The 26,406-nt window shown below is 39.8% G+C and overlaps 1 protein-coding gene and 1 long non-coding RNA gene across 45 annotated transcripts in view; one reads left to right on the top strand and one right to left on the bottom strand.

The window, feature by feature from the left end:
* KCNMA1 (potassium calcium-activated channel subfamily M alpha 1) overlaps positions 1-26,406 on the top strand; it is a 764,605-nt gene that overhangs the window by 487,936 nt on the left and 250,263 nt on the right. The gene's annotated exons all lie outside the window — the stretch shown is intronic.
* Positions 54-12,185, bottom strand: LOC104008223 (uncharacterized). The gene is made up of 3 exons (XR_008537412.2): positions 9,293-12,185; positions 2,335-2,501; positions 54-313 (listed from the first exon to the last, which is right to left on the bottom strand). It is a non-coding gene; the product is annotated as an uncharacterized LOC104008223 (long non-coding RNA).

Below are 26,406 nucleotides of genomic sequence, written 5' to 3'. Positions count from 1 at the left end.
TACATCCTCAGTTTGTCTGTGGCAGGAAGAAAGAATCCACTTATTGCTAATGATAAAGTAGTAGACCCACTTTATTTATTTTCACATAAATCATATTGTGGCAGAAATTTTCATAGCCCGAGACCAACTTCTGGAGTTTTTCTTATCTGTGAGATTGTTCCTGTTGTGTATGAGCAGTTTTGCAGAGATCAAGAATCCCTGCTCAAGTGTGATCCATCTTCATCAGTGAAGTCATATGCTGCGAGGACTTCTGAGATACTGTCTGCTGCCACATGACCACTAAGCAGATGGTTTTGTGCCTCTTGCATGGGTTCTATGAAAAGATGGAGATTTCAGTGTCCATCCTCTGTCACTCACCAGTAGTATGCAGAAATGGGTGAGCCTAACAGAATTGTTAGGTCAACAAAGCCTGCCATTCAAATTCAGATCAGTGACCTTGCACTCAGGGACAAATTGGGGTTAGGATGCAGGCTGAGATTGGAGATGGATTATTTCACTATGCATGGGTTTGACCACGCAGCCCAACACACAGGTCTTGCCCATCAAAATATTGTAACTGCCTAAAAGAGTTGGCAAAGGTCTCTAACAAAACAAAGAGTTTATGAGCTAAGCCCATCTTGCATTCATTTCCTCATTCCTTCTACACATATTTAGTGAAGGCCACTCTACACTGGACATTGGGATATGAACACAAAGAAGGAGACAAGTCACACAGCCATTTATTTATAGGAAAAAAATGTTGAAATAAATACATGAGCTGAAGACTTTAGAATTACAAAATGAGACTTGCTAACTTGTTTTGGATTGGAAGAAATTAGTTTATGCCCATGACATCGCTTTATTCCAGACTGATTAGAAGCATAATGTACATGGCAGGGGCAGGGAGAAGGGGATGACAATCCATTCTTTGAAAGAGACTCTTCTCCCCTTAGGTTAAATAGATCGTCAAGTCCTTGCATGTCAAAAGCAGAGATGTGAATCACTGTCCTTCAGAAAGGGAAGAAAACACTTTAAGCAAGTGCAAAGTTCCCAGCTGTGCTAGGCACGATGGATTATACCCAAAGAAGTTGGACAGAGACCTTGACCTCAAGGATTTCATCGTCTATTTGAATAGAAATGATTTCTATATAACTGAATTAAGCCAGAGCATTAAAAATAGCATGATATTAGGTTCTAAAGTGAGTGTTGCAGGAAACAGAAGGAACTTCCAAATGTTGTTATTTACAGATTTCTACCTTGTGAAATGTAGAAGTACCTGTTCTCAAATTAAACATTCCTTCCTCATTTCAAGATGTCAGCTACATCAGAGGTTGACCAACTATGGCCTACAGGCTACATCTGGTCCATCACCTATTTTTGGAAGGAAAGTTTTACTGGAACGAGGCCAAGCTCATTCATTTTTGTATCATCTATGGCTAGTTTTCTCACTCCAATGGCCGCATTGAGCACTTGCAATAGAGATTGTGCAGCTTACAAAGCCCAAAATATTTATGATCTGGCCCTTTACAGAAAAAAATTGCCAACCCCTGATTTAGATTATCCAGGTTGATCCTGGTGCTAATTTAGAGCTTCAGAATAAAACACAGCTGAGGTGTGCCTGGTAGCAAATTAATCCCCCCCAAAACAAGTACTTCATTTTCCTTAAATTAATGTTGAGCATCAGAATTAAACAGAGCTAAATCTCATGATACCTGAGGCCCTTGTGAAAATGTTTTTGCTGACCCAAGATTCAGTGTTATGCTTTCTGTCCTTACAGAGAGCTAAATCAAGAGTCCCCTTTTGGAAGGAGTACCTCTGTTCTTTGTAAACTGTAATTGAAGATATAACTCACCGTGTTCTTCAGTCTTTATTCAAAGCCGCTGGCACAAAAATTCTGCTTGAATTTAATTTTAGGATAGATTTGATCTCTGAATTGGCTTTATAGGTTTTCTCAGTTCACAATAATCATAACCTAGTTGTTTCTCTCTTGCCATAGGTGACAGGCAATGCAGAGCCAATTTCAGAAGTGAGCTCAGTAGTAAACTCATGGCAGGTGCAGGATGAGGCAAGAGAGAGGCCTGGGTGCAAACATGAGGGTGGCTCATTCCCAGGGCTATGCAAAGCCAGGGTCAGTCCCAAAAGGAGCACCTCCTTACATGTTGTGCCTGAAGTGTCCCTTTCTCAGTCTTTTCTTGGTGGTGGCAGGTGCTGCCTGGCAATCCCCATCCCTTCTACTTTTAGATGGTGGGGGCCCTGTCCTGCTTTATCCTTGTATATGGCGCTTTTATTTTAACCATGTAAACTGATTCAGGTCCTCCCTGTAGTCAACAGAGATAAAAGTCTCAAAAATCAAACCTGTGGGTACTTCAGTGACCAGGGACCACCATCTGTCCCCTGTGGGTCCAGACATCAGGCAGGAGAAAAAGTTGGGGCCATGTGTCAGCGTCCCAGCTGGGGCTCACCATGGGAAGTGGGATTAGGGAGGATTATTCCAGTTCTCTTCTTTGAGTTCAGGTTTTTATCTACGGGAAGAAGAGGGAGATTGGACGAGGTTAGATTCACTTGTCTCCAGTGTCCTGCATGGGGTTCTGAGACAGACAATGCCTCAGAAATGGGAGGTCCAAGAGGATGGTGACTTTCACTGCTAGCTGATGATGAAGGGGAAAGGGATGAGGGAAGAATGGGCTGAATTAGAGACTATTCCACCCCTCTGATGGTTAGCTTTCAGGGGGAAGGGAAGGAGGGAGGGAGGCTGGTGGGGTGGGAGACAAAGACGAATTGGAGATTAGGAAAGATTCTTTGGAATAGTCAAACCAGAGACCAAGCAAAGCATCTTTTTCCCTTGTAACTTGAGACCTGTGCAAATGACACAGGCTTCTAGTTCCCAAACTTAATAAGAGTAAGTGCGTGAAGAAGTGACCTGCAGACACTTAATTCAAACAGTCTAGAATTCTGGGAATAAGTTATAGTACAAGTTATATGTGGCTGGTTATAGATTCAGCCTTGATGTTTATGGTCCCTGTTTCAAGTCACACACATCAGATTACTCACTTGTCAGCTAAAAATAGGGCCATCACTGGCTTGCAAGTCGAGTTAGGTTTTATTTCTCTATGTGCTTCATTGTTCGTTCTTTTGTGCTCCCTCCTCTGTGCCTGGCCCCCTCTGCCATGCCCAGGTGGCTTCACAGTCCCCCTTCCCCATGGTCAATACTTCTTTCTAACTGAGGGATAAATGACTCCGAAAAGGAAATGTATTTCAATGGGGACCAATCCATTACACCCGAGAGAGAGAGGCCGAGTGCAGGGACTTCTGGAGGAGACCAGGAATGAGTGATTATGTAGCATATTCTGTGTGAAAGGCATTTTAAAACACACGTAGATCAATTTATTGTCACAGCCCCTGAGAGGCATAATTCTCATCTTTTTTCTTTCTTTCTTTCTTTCTTTGTCTTTCTTTTTTTTTTTTTGAGATGAAGTCTTGCTCTGTCACCCAGGCTGGAGTGTAGTGGCACCATCTCTGCTCACTGCAACCTCCACCTCCTGGGTCCAAGCGATTCTACTGCTTCAGCCTCCCCAGTAGCTGGGACTACGGGTGCAGGCCACCACGCCTGGCTAATTTTTGTATTTTTTAGAAGAGATGAAGTTTCGCCATGTTGACTAGGCTGGTCTCAAACTCCTGGCCTCAACCTATCTGCCTGCCTTGGCCTCCCAAAGTGCTGGGATTACAGGCATGAGCCACCGCGCCCAGCTTCTCGTCTTTATTTTTTACATGCAGTCATAGACTTTCAGGTTTCATATAAGCAGCCAGGGTCTCTCAGTGCATCAGGAGCAGAGCCAGGGTCCAAACTTACATCCATTTGACCCCAAAGCACAGTTTTTTCTTACTGGGTAACGCTGCTGTCTTATGGGGGAATTTTAGGCATCAATAAACAAGGAAGAGAAGAAGGCTAATTTCTTTTGGGGGCTGGTGGATCGTCCCCTAAAATTATGTAGATAGTCATCTTTCCTATCTTAGCTAAATACAAATGTAGTTTGTAAACAGCTCCTCAAGACTGTACATTTTTTAAGGATAGATTTAGAGCAAATCACATTTGTATCCCCAATATGGTTAGCCCAGTATCTGGCTCCTAGTAATAATTATAGCAAGCACTGACTGAACATTTGCTATATGCCAAGGACAATTTTAACTGTTATAGATATTAATTCATTCCTCACAATAACCCCATGAGGTAGGTTACTATTACTGTTCCCATTTTATAGTTGGGGAAACTGAGATACTTTGAGTTGAAGGAACTTGCTAATGCTCACTCCCAATTAATGGCAGAGCTGGGATTTGAATCCTATAACACTGGGCCCAGATTCCATCTCTTTTCTAAATAGGTACTCAGTGAAAATCTGTTGTTGAATAAATGTACTATTACTTTGTACAGGGTTGAGGGAATTAGATGTGACTTCACTGAAGAGGTCAATTTCGTCTGAGTTCATTTCTTGGTCAATATTTTTAAATGAATGAATGGATTCCAGTGTCCTTTTTCTCTGACCACTTCTGTCTCAGAAAAACAAGCCTAATGCAGAGGAAGAGGAGCAAGGGAGTTTTCCCAGTATTGGTAGATGAAGGTCTATGACTTCAGAGACAAATGAAGCCCTCCTAGAATTCTTTTAGGCAGACAATACCAGGTGGCACCATGGGACACACTGGTGGGAGGAGTGCAAAATGAGGATACAGTTTATGACAGTTTTTTTTGGAATAGACACATGTTCAGAGAAATGGGCCCACATTCACTTGTATGTGTGCATACGTTTGCATAGAATTCTCTTTTAAATATTTTAAATTTATAAGAAATCCTTTCTTGTGATGAACAGATTTATCTTGAGAAGTATTTCCCATTTTAAGAGTCAGAGACTTGAGGCAGGGTTGGAATAACTTCCAAGAGCATGTGGCTCGTATGTGGAGATGCCAGGAACCAAATCCCCTGCTGCTGGTTCCAGGGACCACATTTATTGCCACACCTACAGGGTCCTAGGAAGAGGCTGGCAGATGTGCCCCATGGAGACAGGTGGGGTTTTTATTTACAGTAGGAGACCAGATTGCCCAGTGATGATGGGGCGTTCGATGGCAGAATATAGACCAGTTTGACTGGGCCCTAGTGCTTTGGCAGATTTTTGGAGGAGAATTTGCTGAGTGTGAGACCCTGTGCAGAGCTTGGCAAACATCGTTTTCTTTAATCTGGATAGTTCGTCTGTGAAGTAGATGTCATAATCCCTATTTCGGAGATGAGGAAATGAGGCTAGGAGTTACATAACTTACTCAGATGTGCAGCTGCTGGTGGCAGAGCCTGAATACAAATCCTTCACTTCTCCAATTAAACCAGCCATCTCCGAGTTGCAGGGGTTTCATGCCATACTGCCCATTGGAAGTTGGGAGGGAATTTACAGGGTTACAGCAGATGATCTCTGTTTAGGCATCAGGTGAAACTTTAGTGTTCTCTAAATTGGTACAAGCAGACTCTGTTTGAGTATCTCTGTTGACAGGGAGATACCATCTAACATGGCAGCCCATCTCAATGTTTTTAATAAGTATATTATACATGCAATAAAATGCATAGATCCTGAGGGTGCATTCAGTGAGTTTTGACAGAGATATGCACCACTGTAAAATGGTCTGTCATCCATATCAACATAGAGAACATTTTCACTATCCTGGAATGTTTCTTTATGCCCATTTCTGTCAATATCTGCTCTCTCCTCCCTTGAACATAAAAAAATCACTATCTTGGCTTCAGTCACTATAGATTAGTCTTGTCTGCTCTCAATTTTTGTATGAATGGAATCATGCAGGATATTCACTTTTCTAACTAGCTCCTTTCCTTCAAAATAAGGTTTTTGATATTTGTATATATTGTTATATATATTAATAATTTCTTCCATTTTATTGCTGCTAATATTCCATTATGGGATATACCACAATTTATTTATCAAACCACCCTGTTGATGGCCATTAGGTTGTTTCCAACTCTGGCTTATTTTGAATAAAGCTGTTATGAACATCCTTGTACAAATGATTTTGTGGACATATTTTTTTTTCTTGGGTAAATACTTAGAAATTGAGTCTCTGGGTCATAGGATAGATGCATGTTTAACATTACAAGAAACTGCCAGTTTTCCAAAGGAAGATACACCATTTTACACTTCTACTAGCAACCTGTGAGGGTGCCGGCTGCTTTGTTTCTTCACCAACACTTGATAATGTCAACTTTTAAATTTTAGCCATTCTAATGGATTTGTGGTGCCATCTTGTTGTAGTTTTAATTTTTATTTCTGTAAGTTCTTTGTCATATAAAAGTACTGCAAGTGTTTCCTCTTAATCTGTGGCTTATCTTTTAATTTATTGTCTTTTTATGAGAAGTTTTTTATTTTACTGATATTTATCAGTCTTTTTAAAAATGTGAGTGCCTTTTGTGTCCTATCTAAGAAGCCTTTGCTTATCCTAGTGTCCTCAAGACACTCTGCTGTGTTTGTTTATAGAGGCTTCAGATTTAGCTTTTACATTGAAGTCAGTGATCCATCTCAAACTAATTTTGAAGATTGTGTTAGGTAAGAGTTGAGACTGATTTCTTTCCCTTTGTAGATACCCATTTTTCCTTCCATTTGTGGAGATGACTTTCTTTTTCTCATTGAGTTGTATTGGTGCTTTTGTTGTAAATCAATTGATTGTATATATATGGGTCTATTTCTGGACTCTGTTTCATTAATCAACTTGTCTTTATGGGGGGCACAACACATTATCTTAACACAACATAGTTTCATTATTTTTTGATGCCTATTAAAATGATCATATGATTTGTCTTTTAATTTTTCAATGTGGTGAATTACATTAATTAGTTTTCATTTTTTAAACCAATCTTTTACTCATGGGATGAACTCTATTTACTCGATTCTAAAGTATTATTCTTTTTATATACTGCTGGACTCATTTGACTAGTATTTATTTAAGGATTGTTGTGTCTATGTTGATGACATATATTTTTCTGTAAGTTTTTTTCTTTTCGTAATACTCTTATTAGGTTTCAATGTCATGATTATTCTGGCGTTATAAATCAAGTTGGGTTCTCTTTTCCTCCAGTCTCTGAAAGAGTTTGTGTAATATTGGTATTATTTCCACCATAAATATTTGGTAGAATTCTGCAGTGGAAACTGCCTGAACCTGAAATTTTCTTTTTGGGAATGTTTTTCATTGAAGTTTCCATTTATTTAACAGATATGTAGCTGTTTACATTTTCTATTTTTTCTTGTGTCAGTTGGAGAAAATTGTATTTTTAAAGGAATTTGTTCATTTCATCAGGGTGTCAAGTTTTGGAGACATAATATTATTCCTAATATTTTAAAATTATCCTCTTAGTGTTTGTAGGACCTGTAGTTATGTCTATCATTTCCAGATAACTTTAGGTGTTGGAGAGTTAGTTTCCCACCAATTTCTTTTTAAACACATTGAGTTTCTTTCAAGTCAGGACCAGGCCATCTACTTCCCTCTTCAAGATATTCGTCATGCTTTTCCCTCGGCCTAAAAAAATTGCCATCACCATAATTTTTTTACCTGGCTGTCTGCTACTATATCATTAGGATATAGAATTATTGTGAAGCCCTTTTGCATATGTATGTCACATTTTCCATACACATTCACTCAGATACACATTTATGTAACATACACATACACATACTCAGATAACTACTTGGGGTTTTTCCTTTTTCTTTTTTGTTTTCTTTTTTTTCTTTTCTTTCTTTTTTTTTTTTTTTAAATGGAGTCTCCCTCTGTCGCCCAGGCTGGAGTGCAGTGGCGCTATCTTGGCTTACTGCAAGCTCCACCTCCCGGGTTCATGCCATTCTCCTGCCTCAGCCTCCTGAGTAGCTGGGACTACAGGCGCCTGCCACCATGCCCGGCTAATTTTTTTTGTATTTTTTAGTAGAGACAGGGTTTCACCGTGTTAGCCAGAATGGTCTCGATCTCCTGACCTTGTGATCCGCCCGCCTCGGCCTCCCAAAGTGCTGGGATTACAGGCATGAGCCACTGTGCCCGGCCTACTTAGGGTTTTTCTTTACAGCACTTTACCCAAATTGTTAATTACAGTTATGATATATTGTTTCACTCTCTGATTATACTATAAATGCCACCAAGGCTGGACTTGTGCATTGTTCCTGTTAATCAGCAAATACCCAGTACCCAGCAAAATGCTTGGCACATAATAGATGCTCAATACATCATGGTCAGGTGAATGAACTAATCCACATTGAGAAGAAATGTTATGCTTTGAAAATTCTACCAATAATTTTAGCCTTGCTAGGGGTCTGAAAAAATAGGTGGGGATTAAATTATGAGGAGCCTCAGCTAACAACTTGTGGAATGTGGATATTTTCCTGTTTATATTTTTAATGTTTCCCCTCTCTCTGTCTGTGTCATATTTTTGTTTACACTCAGTACCCTGGGAAGGGAGACTGTCATAGTCACTGTGGGCTTCCTTAACAAGATATCAAAAACTGGGTGGCTGAAATAACAGAGATTTATTTTCTCACAGTTCTGAAAGCTGGACATCTGAGATCAGCATTCCAGCATGGTCAGGTTCTGGTGAGGGCTCTCTTTCTGGCTTGCAGGCAGCTGCCCTCTCACTGTGTCCTGACATGGCAGAGAGGGAGAAAGAGCAAACTCTCTGGTCTCTCTTCTTATAATGGCACTAATCTCATCATGAGGGCCCTATCCTCATGATCTTGTCTAAACCTAATCACTCCCTAAAGTACCTCATCTCCAAATACCATCACATTGGGATTTGGGCTTCAACCTACGACTTTGGCAGGGATGGGGGTCCATAATGTAGCCTGTAACAGAGAACTAAGAGGGGGCTGGGGTTGGTAATGAGAGAAGATGCTGAAAACAATGGGACAAAGAAGCAGGGGGTGGGCCAAGGAGCTCTAATGAGTGTCTCCTCCCATCTTCCTCTGGAAAGCCCAGAATCCCTCTTCTTCCTCAGTCCTGTATGTAGGATTAGCAGAGGATTTGGGTATTTGGGTTATGTTAGTGGTGGGAGGTGGCCACGACAGGAGGAGTAGGACAATTCAGTTTTTCTCTCGTGTTGGGCATCACATCCTCTAAGGGAATCCTCCTTATGAGTCCTCAGTTGTTAAGCAGGATTACTAAAATAAAAGAAACGACTTAGTGGGCCCCAAACTTCAGCCTCTCTCACACTCTATTCTATACCACTTGATTTGAGGAATTATAGCCTTTTCTCTTTCTATCCCCCTAAACCATGTCCAAAGGAGCTTACATGGTTATTTCCAGCGTGAAGCTGATTGATCAGCTCGCAGGACATCGTGGATCAGAGCGCTTCCCCCGCCCCTCTTAACCCCCTTTCTGATGTGGCTGTGTGCATCCAGTGCCCAGAGCATGCCGGGGTTCTTGCAAGAGGGACTGGAGGGTGAGGGAGGAGAGAGTGTCTATTGGCTCCACCAGGACATAGATGCTGGTGACCCACACTGCGCTGGACAGGAGGACCTGTTTGCAGCACGGGTCAGAGGAACACAGGCTCCTCCAGGTCTTTCCAGAGCATTGGCTCCTGCAAGAAGTGAACGGAAGGGAGCCGAAAGCCTAGCCCATCTCCCTCCTTCTACCATGATCCCCAGTAAGATTCTGGTGTACCACCACCCATCCAGCAGAACTGGCACAGAGCTTTACAGACCCGGCAGGCGCCGCAAGAAGTCCCTGGGGGACCTGTTCCATAATGGCTACCGGGTGAAGTCTGGGCCTGCTGCTCCAGAGAAGGAGGAACCGCCGAACTTCCGGCAGTCATTGGTGTCTTGCTGTGGTGTTTGTGCATCCTGGGGTAAGGACTCACCCGTCCATGGCTCTTCTCCTCCCAAAAGTATTCCGTATTCCTGGAGGCTGCCTGGGAAAAAAAGTGCTTTCCGTCTAGGCTGGATTTGGGGAACTGTCTAGTGGAGAGGTGATAGCCACCTTGATTCCTGTTTTCTTAGCATACCCACCCAACGCAGATGTGCTGGGTGAGGCAGAAATCTTGTCCTTCCTTTTTAGATGAATTTAACGGGCCTCTAGTGCTCCTGAATGTTATTGAGCTATTAAAGAATATATTTCAGAAATGTGGGAGAAAGTTTGGCAAACGATGTAATAGCTTGCTTCCTATTTATTAAATGGCAATAATTTTCAGTGAGTCAGCATTTTTAGAAGAGGCATTTGGACCTATCGATAATTTTTTTTTCAGGGGCTACAGTGCGAGTTGTGGCTCATTTTCTGTCCTTACATTTGACCATGGGAGTGTGGTCTTGCCTGTCTTGGGTGGTACTTTTTTATTCTTACCCAGCAGAGATCATAAGAATAGTTTTCTAGGCAGATTTTCTTTTCTCAACTGCTTTCTGATAGGCATTTGGCTTTATTTAGGCATCCATAATATATTAGAGTTTAAAACAAATAGATTAAATGTACATTTCTGGCCATAAAAATGTCAGTCTTAGGGAGGGATAGCTTTTATTTCCAGGAAAGTTAGCAGTACTAGGAATTTCTTTAAAATGGAATGTAGTCCCTTTGAAACCTAGTTTAGGATTCTAATGTGGGTAGGCACAGCTCAAATACTTCTGCATTATGTAATTGTGCCTAACAAAATTCCAGTTAGCAAGCAATAAGTGAAACCTAGTCAATCCTTTTCATTAGAACTGATATAAAATGTTTCTGTCAGCTGAAATGCCTGGAATCTAAATATTCATGCTTCTGTGTCTATAACCCTAGAATTAGCTGGCCAGATTGTTTTATTTCCTCTCCCTTCATCACAGAGAAGAGCTGCTCTGTACTGTAACATCTGGCCTTGGAGAGAATCAGGATTAAAGCCAGTAGAGAGAAGAGACCAAATGATGGAATTATTAAGCTAAGAGCACATACACTACTTCCTGAGAAAACGTTGAATAATTGAGTAAAACCAGGGGTTTAACTTAGTATCCAATACCCTTCTTACTTTTCCTTTGAAAGGATTAATGCATTTATTAATTTTCAGTAGTGAGTACTCACTATGTACCAGTCATCACTGTTCTAGAAGAGGGTGCACTTGGTAGTGAGCCAGTGAGTGAGACACCTGCCCCAATAGAGCAGATAGTCTGCTGAGGAACGGGCAGGAGGCAGGCACCTGAACACGCAAATGAGATCATTTTAGATTGTGGTAAACCCTATAAAGAAGAATGGGTAATGGTGGCGAAGGACTGGGCTCCAGATCGGGTGGTCAGAGAAGACCTCCATTAGCCAACCTTGCAATGATCTGGGGGAAGAACATTCCCAAGAAAAGAAACAGAAGGGAAGACTCAGAGCTGAGGACGAACTGGGAAATGTTTCTGGAGCAGAGACACTGTGTGCAGGGCATGAGGACATGGAGAGTGGTGATGAAATGAGCAGAAACCATGGAAAGCCTTCCAGAGCGAGATAAGGAATCTGAAAGTAATTTTAGTGAGATGGATGCCATGTAATGGCTTTTAGCAGGGAGCAATGTAATCTGATGGATATTTGAAAAGACCATGCTGGCTGCTTTCTGGAGAATGCTGGCGGGGCCTGGGGGGACTGGGGTAGAGAAGTGAAGCAGGAAGAGCTGTGTGGGGCTCTTGGTCCAGATGGAGGTAACAGCAGTGTGAACCATGGTTCTGGCAGTGGAGAGGGAAAAGATAAGTTATTTCACATATATTTAAGATGTAAAGTCAGACCAGGCAAAATGGCTTATGCCTTTAATCCCAGCATGTTGGGAGGCTGAGGTGAGAGGATCATTTGAGCCCATGAGGTCAAGACTCCAGTGAGCTATGATCATGCACCCCAGGATGGGTGACCATGAGACACTGTCTCTTAAAAAATTCAATAATTTTAAAAGAAAGTAAAGAGGTAAAGTGAGTAAGTCCTATTTGTTTACTTTTTAAAAATGTGTTTCTCTACTTACTGGCTCCTCTATTCAAATAGAAGACCTGGAAGCAGGAGCCTCATCCCTGTGCTGCAGCATCGGGAACCACAAGGGGTGGTGGAAGCAGTGACTCTGTGCATGTGTGTGGGTGAATGAATGAATGAATGAATGGGCGACAATCCCAGTCTGAATATCAACTGATGTTGAGCATCTATCAGAACAGGAACCAGGACTGGGTTAAGGTAGGGAGCCAGGATTGGCAACATGGTGAAACTGTGTCACTAAAAAAATAGAAAAAATTAGCCAGGCACGGTGGCTGGCTACTTGGGGGGCTGAGGTGGGAGGATCACTTGAGCCCAGGAGGTCGAGACTGTAGTGAGCTGTGATCGTGCCACTGCACTCCAGCATGGGTGACAAAGTAAGACCCTGTCTCAAAAAAATTTTTTTAAAAAGTAGGGAGCAAAACAACCTGAACAATTACCAAAGGAAAGGATGGTGAAAAGGTCAGACGAGCAAGAACTGTTTATAGAACACACATTCTGACTGTGGGAACAAAAGCCCAGGGGCATTTGAGAGGAAGCGGGACAGTCCTTTTTCTCCAGCTGGGAAAGGGAGGCTCAGATTCATTCTGTGCTGGGGCTAAGAAGCAGGTGGTCCTCACAGTGACCAAGCTGGGGATGGGAGGTGGGACCTGTGATGGCAGAAGGGTGCAGGGGACCACCCTGAAGAAGCCTCCCCATGCTCCTGGGCATCCTGTTTACCCTGATATGCCTGCCCTCAGTTTGATCCCTCTGAGCTGCAAGGCCAGATAACAATGACCTTGTCAGACACCACAAAAATAATTGCTCTTCAGGATTTGCGTGGGGCTGCAGGGATTGGAAACGACAGAGGTTTATTGGAACCTTTCAGCTTTTTGGATTTAAAGATTAAGGAGTGAAAGGGAATGGAAAATAGCAAATTGGAAAACCCTGGCAGGCTTTCTGGTATGGGCTGGGATGTGTTTGCTGTGGTGTTTTCTGTCTTGTCCTCTCCCGAGACCTCACATGCATGAATCTCCAGAGTCTTTTCTCTCTGGGGATCACAGGAACCCTGAACAGTGAATGAGTTATCATTTACCTGTTTATCCCTCAATTTCTGTCAGCACAGTAACTCTGCTTTTATCTGAGAAGGGAGTTCAAGATCCCTTAATCTGTCTGGTCATTGTTAAAATTCCACAGCAATAGTTCTCAGGAGGAGCCTCACCTAGTTGTTCAGGCCCTGGGCAGCAAGTTTCAAAGGGACAGCTCTGGCAGGGGGTCCTCCTCACCTGGAGCCAATGGTCTCACGTGACTGAATCTTGCATGTGAGTACAGGGCTCGGAGCCAGGAAAACCTGTATTCCAGTCCTGACTTGCCACTGACTTTATGACTACAGCAATAAGTAATTATGCATAAAAATAGAAATTTTGATATAAATATTACAAAAAAATTAAAAAACTCCAGAATATTAAAGAGATCCAAAATGTCTGCCTTTGTAACATGGCCACTGTCATCATTTTATGCTTTTCTTCTACTTTTTCATTTTACACATACCTATAGTTTTCATAGTTTTATCATAGGGACCATGCACTTCATCTTTTACTTCTTTTTTTTTTTCCAGCATTTCCAGTTTGCTATTTTTAAAAATTTGTGGTGAAAAACACATAACATAAAATTTACCATTTTAATTATTTTTAGTGTACAGTTCAGTAATGTTAAGTATATCCTATTGTTGCAAAACAGAGCTCCAGTACTTTTTGACCTTGCAAAGTTGAAACTCTAAACCCATTAAACAATTAATTTTTCCTCTCCCCTCAGCTTCTGGTAATCGCTATTTTAATTTCGACATTCTACTTCTTTAACTTAACATTATGTCAAAAATTTTCCTTGTTACAATCTTTGAGCATATATAATATCCTATAAAGAAGATGTATCAGACTTAAGACCTATTTTTGGATTTTAAGCTGCTTTCTATTTTTCTTGCTTAATGAACAATTTTGCAATGAGCATGTTTGTTTCTGTAGCATATTTCCATATTTTGTTATATTTTCTTAGGCTATATTCCCAGAAATGGAATTACTTTGATTAATAATGCTGAATTACTTTCTGAAAAGGTTTTATCAGTTTATAATTCCACAATCGAATTATAAGACTATTTCATTGTAGAGTCATCTCCACTAGGTGAAACTCAAATATGTTGCTATTAAGTAGAATAAATACAGTGCTTACTTATTTTTGTTTAATTTGCATTTCTTTTAATTTTTTAAAGCATTTTTCAAGAATACTATATGGTTATTAACTATAGTCACCATGTTATACAGTAGATATCTTAAACTTATTTCTCTTATTTAACTGAAATTTTGTATCCTTTGACCAACATCTACCCAACCACCCTTCCCTCCAACCACCCCAGCCCCTGTTTCTATGGGATCAACTTTTTTATATGAGTGAGATCATGTGATGTTTGTCATTCTGTGCATGGCTTATTTAACTTAATATAAACTTTAGGTTCATCCACATTGTTGCAAATGAAAGGATTTATTCTTTTCATGGCTGAATAATATGCCATTGTGTATATATATCACATTTTCTTTATTCATTCATCTGTTGATGGACACTGAGGTTGATTTCATACCTTGGCTATTGTGAATAGTGCTGCAAAGAACATGGGAATGCAGACATCTCTTCAGCACGTTGATTTCATTTCCTCTGAATATATACCCAGTGGTGGGGTTGCTGGATTTTATGGTAGTTCTATTTTTGGGTTTTTGTGGAAACTTTTTACCTTTTTCCATAATGGAAAATAGTACTAATTTACCTTCCCATCAACAGTATGCAAGGGTTCCTTTTTCCCACATCCTCACCAACACTTAACCTTTTGTCTTTTCGATAATAACCCTTCTAACAGATGTGAAGTGATAGTTCATTGTAGTTTTAATTTGCACTTCCCTGATAAATAGTGATGTCAAACATTTTAAACATTTACTGTTGGCTATTTGCATTTCTTCTTTTGCGAAATGTCTATTCAGGTCCCTTGCCCATTTCTTAATTGGGCTATTTGCTTTCTTGCTATTGAGTTGTGTTCTCTATATATTTTGAATATTAAGCCCTTATCAGATGTATAGTTTTCAAATATTTTTCTCCCATTCCGTAGGTTGTCTCTTCACTCCGTTGATTCTTTCTTTCTTTTTTTTTTTCTTTTTTCTTTTTTTTTTTTTTTTTTGAGACAGAGTCTTGCTCTGTCTCCCAGGCTGGAGTGCGGTGGCATGATCTCAGCTCACTGCAATCTCCACCTCCCGGGTTCACGCCATTCTCCTGCCTCAGCCTCCCAAGTAGCTGGGACTACAGGTGCCCACCACCACACCCGGCTAATTTTTTGTATTTTTAGTAGAGATGGGGTTTCACCGTATTAGCCAGGATGGTCTCGATCTCCTGATCTTGTGATCCACCCGCCTTGGCCTCCCAAAGTGCTGGGATTACAGGCGTGAGCCACTGCGCCCCGCCTCTCTTCACTCAGTTGATTCTTTCTTTTGTTGGGCCAAGCTTTTTAGTTTGATGTAATCCTCTTTGTCCATTTTTGCTTTTATTGCCTGTGTTTTAGGGGTCATTTCCAAAAAATTATTGCCCAGACCATTGTCATGGGGCTCTTTCTCAATACTTTCTTCTAGTAGTTTCACAGTTTTGGACCTTAAGTCATTAATTCATTGTGAGTTGGTTTTTGTATATGGTGCGCATTTTTTTTATTTGAACCAAGTTAAGATAAAATAGTTTCATTTAATTAATTTAATGATTATTCACTAGTTATATTATCTTCTTCATGATGTAGCTGTTTGTGATTTTTGCCTACTTATCAACTAATGATAAAGTATTTTACATACATGCTTTTGACATTACAAAGAATTTATCCTTATTGTATCATATTTGATTATTTTTTCATTGGATATTGTGTTTATTATGATTTTAAACATGCAGAATTTTGACGTTTTTATGGTGGTGGCAGAGCCTGTATTTCAAAGATTGTATGACTGCTTTTACACATGAAATTAGAAATTCTTCTTTTCAGAGGGCTAATAATATATACCTATATTTTCCTCAATTTTTCTGTCCCTTATTATCTATATTTAATTTTTAATTCATCTCAAACTTATTTCCATTATGGTATGAGGTCCATCATTGCATGATGCCTGTCTTCCTTTTGATTTGTGATGACCTCTTTATTGTCTGTAAAATTCTTCTGATAAAATAGAGTCTATTTCTCTACTGCTTAGTCATTGTTGCCATTCTCTTATTACTTTCTTATTCTATTGCTTTGTGGTAAATGTGACTTAGATGATTTTTGCATTTTAGATTTTGATGAAATTTCTTTGTGGCCTAATATGTGGTCAGTTTTTGAGACTGCTCATGGCTGTTATTAAAGAATGTGTGTTCCTAGTTTACTAATATATGTGTGTGTCTTTCTGCCCATCCATTCAGATACATATAGATATGAATATATCCCAAGGGATTAAATGCTACTTAAATATCCTATATTTGTGCATTCTTGTCATATTTGCTTTATTTATCTCAAAGGAATACTTTTAGGTGTATAAAGTTTTTTTTGTTACACATTCTTTGTGGATTGTTTCTTTTATCAATATGAGGTATTACTTTTTATTCTTTTTAATATAATTTTTATGTATAATTTTATATATAATTTTTATATAACTTTTTGCAGTAGCTGCCACTTTATTTGATATAATCATTGCTCTATTTGTTCCTCTTTTCTCAGCATTTGCCAGGCACATAATTTCCATTCTTTCATTTCCAACTTTTCTGTGTGTCTTGTTTGCAGTGTATGTCTTTTAAATAGCATGCGCCTGGAATTTATTACTGTTGTTGTTTTCATATCATGTGAATCTCTGTCTTTCCATAGGTGAAAGTAATTTTAATTTAATTTTATTATGATTACAAATATATTTGGACTCTTTTGCTATTGTAACTGTGTTTTCTGATTAATATACCTTTTATTTATTTTTTTTCCTTTTCATTGGATGGGCTGAAGTTTTTGTTCTTTTTTTCTTTTCTCCATTTGATTAAATTCCTTTGTCCTTTTTTTCCTCTAGGCTATGGAATTTATATCCTTAAGGTTTTGATACACATACTTTAATTTTTTTCTGTTAATATGTATGATTGATTGTATCCTATCAAGACAAGAATTTCTGCACACCTTTCTTTTTCCCATTGCCCTCTCTCCTTCACACCTCCATCTTCCATTTATTTCCAGAGATTTTAATTTTAGATCATTGTTATTATTTATTCATTTAAAACATACTCAGTCAACACATAAATGAATCCATTACTTTTATCTTTTCCATGTTGCTTCTTGTATCTTGCTTCTTTTGGATTTATTTTTCTTTCAACTGGCTAAGTATATATTACTTGGTTCAAATTAATCTGTCCTGAGAATTGTAAAGATATCCTTCTTTTGTTTTCTTGCAACCAGTGAAGCCAGGAGAATTGTGACAATAATTTGACTCTTGTTGCTTTGAAGGGATTTATTTCTTCACATTGATGTTATAAAATTTATCCACAATATGCTTGGATTTAGGTCTTTTAAAATGTAATCTGCTGGCCGTGGGGCGGAGCTCTCAGTGAGCCGAGATCACGCCACGGCACTCCAGCCTGGGCAACAGTGCCAGACTCTGTCTCAAAAAAAAAAAAAAAATTTAACCTGCTGGACACTTAAAAGACCTTTCCAATCTGAGGATACAGGTCATTCTTTCAGTCTAGGACACTTTAATGTTATTTTAAATGTTTCCTGTTCTCTATTTCCTTCATTTTTTTCCCTCTGGCAGCTCAATTACATGAATGTGGAAAACTTTATTCCTGTTTTCTGGGTCTCTTAGTTTTTCTTTTGCACTTTTCATTCCTGTGCCCCTTTGTATGAAGATGGCTGTGTGATAGTCCAGCCCTCTACTTTGCTGTGTGGCTATGCCCATTCTTCTATTAAGTTGGCCTTTTAAGATTTTGATGTTCAAAATTTGAATTGCTAAGATATTTAGTTGATTTTTTGAGTTGAGATAATTTTTCACAACTCTTTATATTTTTCAAATATTTTTCTAAAGCATTTTTTGTTTAATGCTTTGTTAATGTTGTATCCTTAAGGGTCAGTTGGCCTGAAGTGTAATATGTGTATTTCTTGAAGGAAAGTTGCCTTTCCTCAAATGTTTGGCAATTCTTTAGTTCTTTTCTTTCCTTTCCTTTTCTTTTTTCTTTTTTTTTTTTTTTGAGACCGAGTCTTGCTCTGTTGCCCAGGTTGGAGTGCAGTGGCGCGATCTCAGCTCACTGCAACCCCTGCCTCCCAGGTTCAAGCGATTCTCGTGCCTCAGCCTCCCAAGTAGCTGGGATTACAGGTGCCTGCCTCCATGCCCAGCTAATTTTTGAATTTTTGGTAGAGATGGGGTTTCATCATATTGGCCAGGCTGGTCTCGAACTCCTGACCTCAAGTGATCCGCCTGCCTCAGCCTCCCAAAGTGCTAGGATTACAGGCATGAGCCACCGTGCCTGGCAACAGCTGGATAAATTTTCACGAAGAGAATGCATTTGAGAAGCCAATGCTCAGCTCAAGAAACAGTCATTATTGCCTGTCACCCCCTAGTCCCTTCTCCTGGCAACCTTCTAGTCACTACACCCCACAAAGGTAACCACTCTCCTGACCATATATCAGTTTTGCGCAGTTTTGAACTTCATATAACTGGGTCATATAGAATGACTCTGTGTCAGGCCTTTTTCTCTCAATGTTACGCCTGTGTGATTCATCCATGTGGTTATATGTAGGTGTACTTGACAGTGTTTTTTTGTTTGGAGATGGAGTCTTGCTCAGCCTCCCAAAGTTCTGAGATGACGGGCATGAGCCACCATGCTTGGCCTGTTTTGTGCTTATCTTTGCATTTGAGATTTTCTGTTAGCCTATATGTGAATGCTGTCTTTGTGTGTTGCAGTTTGTCTGGGGAGTACTGAGATACGCTACGGTGTGTTTCTATTTGGTAACTGGTCTTACAGCTGTAGAGACAGTGTGTTTCTTCCAAGAGTTACAGTTTACTCAGGATATTGCTCTATTTTAACACCTCAAGTGTATGCACTTGCTGCCATGTAGTGACTACTCCTGTTTGGCACCCCAGTCAATCAGTGTTATTGTCACAGCCTCCCTCTTCCCAGGGTCAGCCACTTCATTTCACCTTTTGGATGGTGGTTTTCTTCTTCACTGTGACCTCTGCATCCCACACACCCCCCCATCAACCTCAGTCTTTATGTATTGACCAAAGACATTTTTAATATTCCGTTTATCATTGTGGAGATAGACAAAGAAAGATAGTCTTTCTTTCTCATTATGGAAATATATACATGGAAAATATACGTATATGTTTATATAAATATAAATAAATACATATATATGTATGCCAAGTCAGTTTCTAACAGAGTATCTACCCACATTTTGTGTTCGTCTGTTCTGTGTTGTAATCTCCTCTTCCATTCTTTTTGTTCTTGTGGGATTCTGCTGTTTCCTACCCCCTCAACATTTGTATTACTTTAGTGAAGTTTTGAGAGGGGGCAGACATAAACCATTGTGATCCATCTGCTATGTTTAACTAGAATGCTCTGGATTATCATTTTAATTCATTGATGAATAATTTATGTTGGCATTATATACAGAATTTTGGCATCTATGATCTTAGTGATATTAGAATACAGATGCTTCTCAATTTAACCATGGAGTTACATCCTCACAAACCCATCATAAACTGAAAATATTTTAAGTTTGAGAATGCATTTAATACCCCTCACCTACCAAACATCATAGCTGAGCCTACCCTATCTTAAACATGCTCAGAACACTTACATTACCTACAGTTGGGCAAAATCATCTAATGCAAAGCATATTTTATAATAAAGTGCTGAAAATTTAGTGTAATGTATTGAATACTGTACTGAAAGTGAAAAACAGAATGGGTGTGTGAATACTTAAAGTATGGTTTCTGGTGAATAGGTATCACTTTTGCACCACTGAAAAGTCAGAAAATCGTTAAGTTGAACCATTGTAAGTTGAGGGCCATTTCTACTTTATTTTTGTGCTTTGAGAGTCAGTTTTTGGTCCTCAGTTTATGTTTATTTTATAATATAAGTTAGTAGCTTTAGATCTCGTTTTGTATTATGGAACAGTTTAGAATGTTAATAAAATGTATGTGCAATAATTTAATCATAAATTATATATGGATGCAGAGTCTTTAAGGGAAGCTGTTACTATATATTTCAATTTATATCTCAATTGTTATCCTATAATGGATTTCTTTTTTGTGTGTATCAAGTTTCGAAGTTTATATTTTTCAGAAAGTCATCCCTCTCACTGAGGTTTTTCACAGATTTATTAGAATATCATTGTGGATAATTTTTTTCTTTTTTTTATTGGATCAGTCAGAACTTTGTTTGTTTTCTTGTTGCTATTGTTTGCTCCCATAAAATTCTACAGATTTTTAAAATTTTTTTCATATTTATTGGTTTTCTGGTTATTTAGTCATAAACACTAAACTAAAAAATCAGCTTTCTCCTATTGTCAAGACTACTTTTCCCCCAAAATCCTAAGCTGAATGCTTTGTTTTGTAAATAATCTCTTATTATATTATTGATTTAACTTCTAGTTAGCCAGTATGTTCTTTAAAATTGATTTAAATAGACTGGTAGTGTGCTTAGAGGGTAGATTACTGGTTTTAAATTACTCAACTGATTACTCGGGTTAACGGAAATTTGCTATTTGGAGAAAAAATAAAGCGTTCTCCTTTCGGCATACTACTAGCCAAAATAAATAAATATATCCTGATGGATTAATAAGTTAGAGGTTAAAAAAAGAAAATAAAAGATACTCTAAAGCAGTGATTCCCAAACTTGGCTGTACACTGGACTCATCATCATCCACCATCTGGCTGTACATTAGAATCTTCTTGATTAGAAAAAGAAAGCTTGGTCCTTTTGGTGCACTGTTAACCAAAATAAATAAATACATCAAAACGGATTAACAAATTAAAGGTTAGAGAAAAGAAAATATATTCTGAACCACTGGTTCCCAAACTTGGCTGCACACTCAAATCAGAATTTATAAAAATTCTGATGCCCAGCTTGTATCCCAGACCCGTTGAATCTGGTGGGAAGCAGGCCTCAGTATTGCTTTAAAATCCTCAGGTGATTACAATGGCAGAGAAATCTGGGGACCACTGCCTTGCAGCCTTGTTTTCCCAAAGTGTGGTCTTCTGACCAACAGCATTGACAATAGCTTAGAGCTTGTTAGAAATGCACAGTATCAGGCCCCATCTGAGATCCACTGAGTCAGAATCTGGATGTTTACAAATGCCAGGTGATTCATGTGCACAATGGATTTGAATCTCATGCCTCCAAAGCAAGTGTAGAAAATTAGTGTCCATGGCCTATTTATATGAGTAACATTTTACTGGAATATGGTCACACCTATTTGTTTTCCTATTATTTACAGCAAAGTTGAGTCGTTGTGACAGCCTAAAATATTTATTAATATTTACTATATGTTCATTTATAGAAAAAGTTTGCAATGCTTCTTAACCTGGATGGCTCATTAGAATCACTCCGGAGCCTTAATACTCCCTCTGCCTGAATGTACCCCACGCCCATTAAATCAGAATGCAGGTAGGGGGTGCTGAGACCCAGGTGTCAACAATTCTGAAAGTTTCCCAGGTGATTTAAATGTACAGTCAAAGTCCAGAACCAGTGCCCCAAAAGTACAAAGAAAAAAAAATAGATGCAGTGAAAAAAAAAATAGATGCATTAAAAAAAAAATTATCTATATGATGGGGATGGCCAAAAAAATTTTTAAAAAAGGGAACATGGTAGAAAGATTGATATATTTTAGAATTCATGGGGAAAGAAACCCACCTTAAGTAAAATTTGACAGTAGGAAAAATACTTTAAGCCAAATTGAGAAGAATGACAAACGGTGGGAGATAATATATGGTATACAAAATCTTCTTTATATGAGAACACAATTGTATTACTACAATTAAGATAATACACAGGCAGACTGGCAAAGCCCACTCTAAAGCACTTTAGAGAAGAAAATAAAATGACTAATAATTATATGAAAAAATAATTAGCTCCATTTGTTAAGATAGAAAAGCAAAATAAAACAGCCATGAGCTCTTATTTGGGGTCTATCAAATTAGGATTATTTTTTTAATTTTTAAATTTTTAATTTTTTTGAGATGGACTCTCACTCTGTAGCCCAGGCTGGAGTGCAGTGGCGAGATCTCGGCTCACTGCAACTTCCACCTCCCAGGTTCAAGTGATTCTCCTGCCTCAGCCTCCCAAGTAGCTGGGATTACAGGCACATACCACCACACTTGGTTAATTTTTTGTATTTTTGGTAGAGACAGGGTTTTACCATGTTGGCCAGGCTGGTCTCGAACTCCTGACCTCAAGTGATCAGTCCACCTCAGCCTCCCAAAGTGCTGGGATTACAGGCATGAGCCACCATGCCCGACCTCAATTGGAATTCTTACCCTTGTTCCCTCCCTCTTTCCCCTCCTGCCTTCCTGCCTTCCTGCCTTCTCTCCTTCTCTCCCTTCTTGCCTTCATGCCTGCCTGCCTGCCTGCCTGCCTGCCTGCCTGCCTGCCTGCCTTCCTTCCTTCCTTCCTTCCTTCCTTCCTTCCTTCCTTCCTTCCTTCCTTCCTTCCTTCCTATTTTCTCTATCACTGTACTCAATCCAGTGGGAATACAGGCAAAAGAGCATTTGCATACTGAAGGGAATGCAAATTGTGAGGACAAGTTGGTAAGATGTATCACAAGTCTTGAAAGTGTGTGCTTGAGTCCTAATGTCTGAACTGGAAATGACTGGCTGAAGTCTGGGGCAGTGGCTAGAAGCTTGGGCTTTGTGGAGTTTGTCACATTTGTGGTGAAACTTGGCTCTGTTGCTTTCAAACTATGCTGGATACACTGTCTCATTTGTGTCTCCTTAGCTATTTTCTTCTGTGGTACGTATTTTTTAAAAAAGATATAGTTAGAAGTTTTAGTGTGTGTAAGTAAATAAATATACTAGATATCATCAGTAATAATAGATTAATGTCATTGTCAACATCATCATTTCACCAGTAATTTAAAATAATAGTAACACTATATGTACTCTGTGTGTGTGTGTGTGTGTGTGTGTGTGTGTGTGTGTTTCTGGGCTTTCTAGTCCAGTTTGATGACTTTTCTGTGGCGTGTGTACACTCCTACGCTATTGTAATTCTTCACCTTCATATGATGAAATTACCATTTACTGAGTGCCTCCAGTATGCTCACATGGACTCTTAGAATGCTCGGTCTTCTGGTATGCAGATCACCAGGGTAGGATTTAATGCCCATGCCTGTGAGGGAATAAGGGTGGAGAACTCAGGCTGGGTGCAGCTGCCTGGGAAGCCTCAACCCATCCCACAGGAAAAAGTATCCCAAATTGAGGCAAGGCAGCTGACCTTTGTCCCTACATCAGCCAGCGTTTGTGTGTGGTGGCGGGGGGGTGGGGGGGTGGGGGGCACCACGACTGACAGGGGATGTAGCCCCAGATGAGGCAGCTCCTTGTAGCAGAGGGCAGTTCTCATGAAGGGACTAGCTCTGAGCCTTTAGCAGGTCACTCTTCAAGAGCCCAGGACAAATAAGGTCCCTGAAGAGGGGATTTGGGCTGTACCCTACAGCATCTGCTATAGCTCATGTCTTTTATTCATTTAATGCAGTCTTGGATATGATACCCTAGTATTTTATTTAGGATTATTGTTGTTAGTCATTAGTGTGATAAGCTTGCCATTTAAGAAAAAATGCAAGGGAACTTGTGTCCAGGTAATGCCAACTTTCTAAACCAATACAGAACATGGAAAAACACAGATAAGTCCATTTTTAAGACTTGATCATATAATAGAGAATAGATAGAGAAGTTACTATTTTTTGAAACTGTAAAAATCTCACTTGTAAAACTCTCTGAACCTGGAAGCTTTTGGGGAGGGCATGTAATTCCTGGCTTTTGGTATATACACATTTTCTTCTTCACAACTCTATTATAGCTATTTTGTGTTACCTTAGAAAATCATTTATTTCAGAGATTTTATAGAATAAAAATAATAAAAGATATTATAAAATAGAGAAGATGAATAATTGTCACCAAAGAGTTCCCCCTCTCACCTCTCTTATCTTGGTCTCCTCTCTTAGCCTGAAGTCGCTGTCTGTAGTCTTCTGGGCTCTTTCTGGGTATAGCCAGAGTGGTCATTGGTTAAGACTTTTCCCTGATGAGGCTACTTTCTACTTCCCAAGAGTGCAGCCCTGACCTCTCTCAGGGGACCCCGCAGGGCTTCTGGCTTTTCCCTTTAGTAGGCAACATATAGTCTCAGAATTCTGAATGTGGATTATCTAACCTTTAACTCCACCGTCTAATTATTTCTCAAAACTTTGATTCACTCATTCAGTTCAAACAAGGATTTATTGAGCCTTCACCTTATGCCAGACACTATGTTCAATGCTGGAAATATAGCCCTGAACAAAACAGACATCAGCCCCTCCCCTCATAGAGCTGATGCTAAAGAGAGGAAGGCAGAAAGTAACCACATAACCGAGGTGCTAGTGCTTCATGCTGAGGAGAAAAGTGAAGCAGGAAAGAGGATAGGGAGTTGCAAGGGTGGTGTGGGAGGAGTTGCATGTTTAGGTCAGGTAGCCAGGGAAAGTCACGCTGATCAAGGGACATTGAGTAAGAACCCAAAGGAGGTGAGGGAGTATGTCATGTGGGCATCTGGCAAACAGCATTCCAGGCAGAGAGGCTGCATGTGCAGAGGCCCTGGGGCAGTAGCATACCTGTGTGTTCAAGGGTCACTGAAGACATCTGCCAGATCAGCGGACAGTAGTAGGAGTGACAGTAGGAAGCCATCAGATCCAAAAGGAGATAGTGCTGGTGGTGGGATGGTGTTGCTTTAGGCCTTTGAAAGACTTTGACTTTTACTCTGTGTGAAATGGGTGGCATTGGAGGCTTCTGAGCAGAGAACACAAGGGGTCCAGGGCAGAAAGCGGTTAGGAAGCTGATATGGTTTGGCTGTGTCCCTACCCAAATCTCATCTTGAATTGTAGTTCCCATAATACCCCTATGTCGTAGGAGGGACCGTGTGGAAGGTAATTGAATCATGGGGGCAGTTACCCCCATGCTGCTGTTCTCGTGATAGTGAGTTCTCACGAGATCTGATGGTTTTATAAGGGGCTTTTCCCTCTTATGCTCAACACTTCTCCTTCCTGCCACCGTGTGAAGTAGGATGTGTTTGCTTCCCCTTCTGCCATGACTGTAAGTTTCCTGAGGCTTCTCCAGCCCTGTGGAATTGCGTCAATTAAACCTCTTTCCTTTATAAATTACCCAGTCTCGGGTATGTCTTTATTAGCAGAGTGAGAACGGACTAATACGGAAGCTATTGTGAATGATTCCTGAAAGACCAACCATTTCTCCAGATAGTCTGGCTTGATCTGAGGATGAAATGTAGACTGACTTTTTTAACCTATGGAGAACTTCATTGACTCATTTGCATTAGTGAAACTCAGTGCCATAAAAATGCCCAGTATGAGGCAGTCAAATAAGCAAAGGCCACCCTTGTTCAGCCCACAGGGGTCTTGCTCCTGCATCACCCTGGGTCCCTTTTGCAAGGAGATATTTCCCTCTGGTCTCCATGTTGGGAAAAATAAATGATTCTCCTGCAAGCCAGTTTGTTTTTCTCTCATATGTATACACTATTGATCTTATCCTGTCTGCCTGCTTGCTTTTGTTAAGAAGGTGCTCAGAGCTAGATCTGCAGTTTGTGTCTAGCAAGAGTATATGACCTTGTGGCCTCTGCATTCATTTCTTTCCTGCCCTTACTTTCATGCACCTTAATTAAAAGAAAAGCTTTTATTCTACTATATTTGTGTAACTCACTCAAATGTGGCAAGCTGCCAATCAGCAATGGATATACGATACAAACACCATCATTTAAAGATAAAAAGAAGAAATCCAGTTTGAAGTTCAGGTTGTTTGTATTCTATTTTTAGTTCCATAAATAAAAGCATATCTATGCACACACAGAATGTTCAGGATTAAACCCTAAGTGGCTAATACATTGCTAGCGTGTATTTCTACAGGAGTGCCTCTTATCTATGGTTTTGCTTCCTGAGGTTTCAGTTATCCCCAGGCAACCGTAGTCTGAAAATATTAAATAGGAAATTCTAGAAATAAACAATTCATAAGTTTTAAGTTGCATGCTGTCCTGCTTGGTTCCATCTGGGACAAGAATCCTCCCTTTGTCCAGCACATCCGTGCCATCTGCACTCCCTGGCCATTAGTCTCTCACGGCACTTCAGTGGGCAGACCGATGTCTTGCTGTAACCCATGTTACCTGTGTTCAACTAACCCTTATTTTACTTAATAATGGCCCCAAAGCGCAAGT

This window comes from Pan troglodytes, chromosome 8 (genome assembly GCF_028858775.2).
Source record: "Pan troglodytes isolate AG18354 chromosome 8, NHGRI_mPanTro3-v2.0_pri, whole genome shotgun sequence".
Classification (NCBI taxonomy): domain Eukaryota; kingdom Metazoa; phylum Chordata; class Mammalia; order Primates; family Hominidae; genus Pan; species Pan troglodytes.
This window is presented reverse-complemented; position numbering and strand designations above follow the sequence as displayed.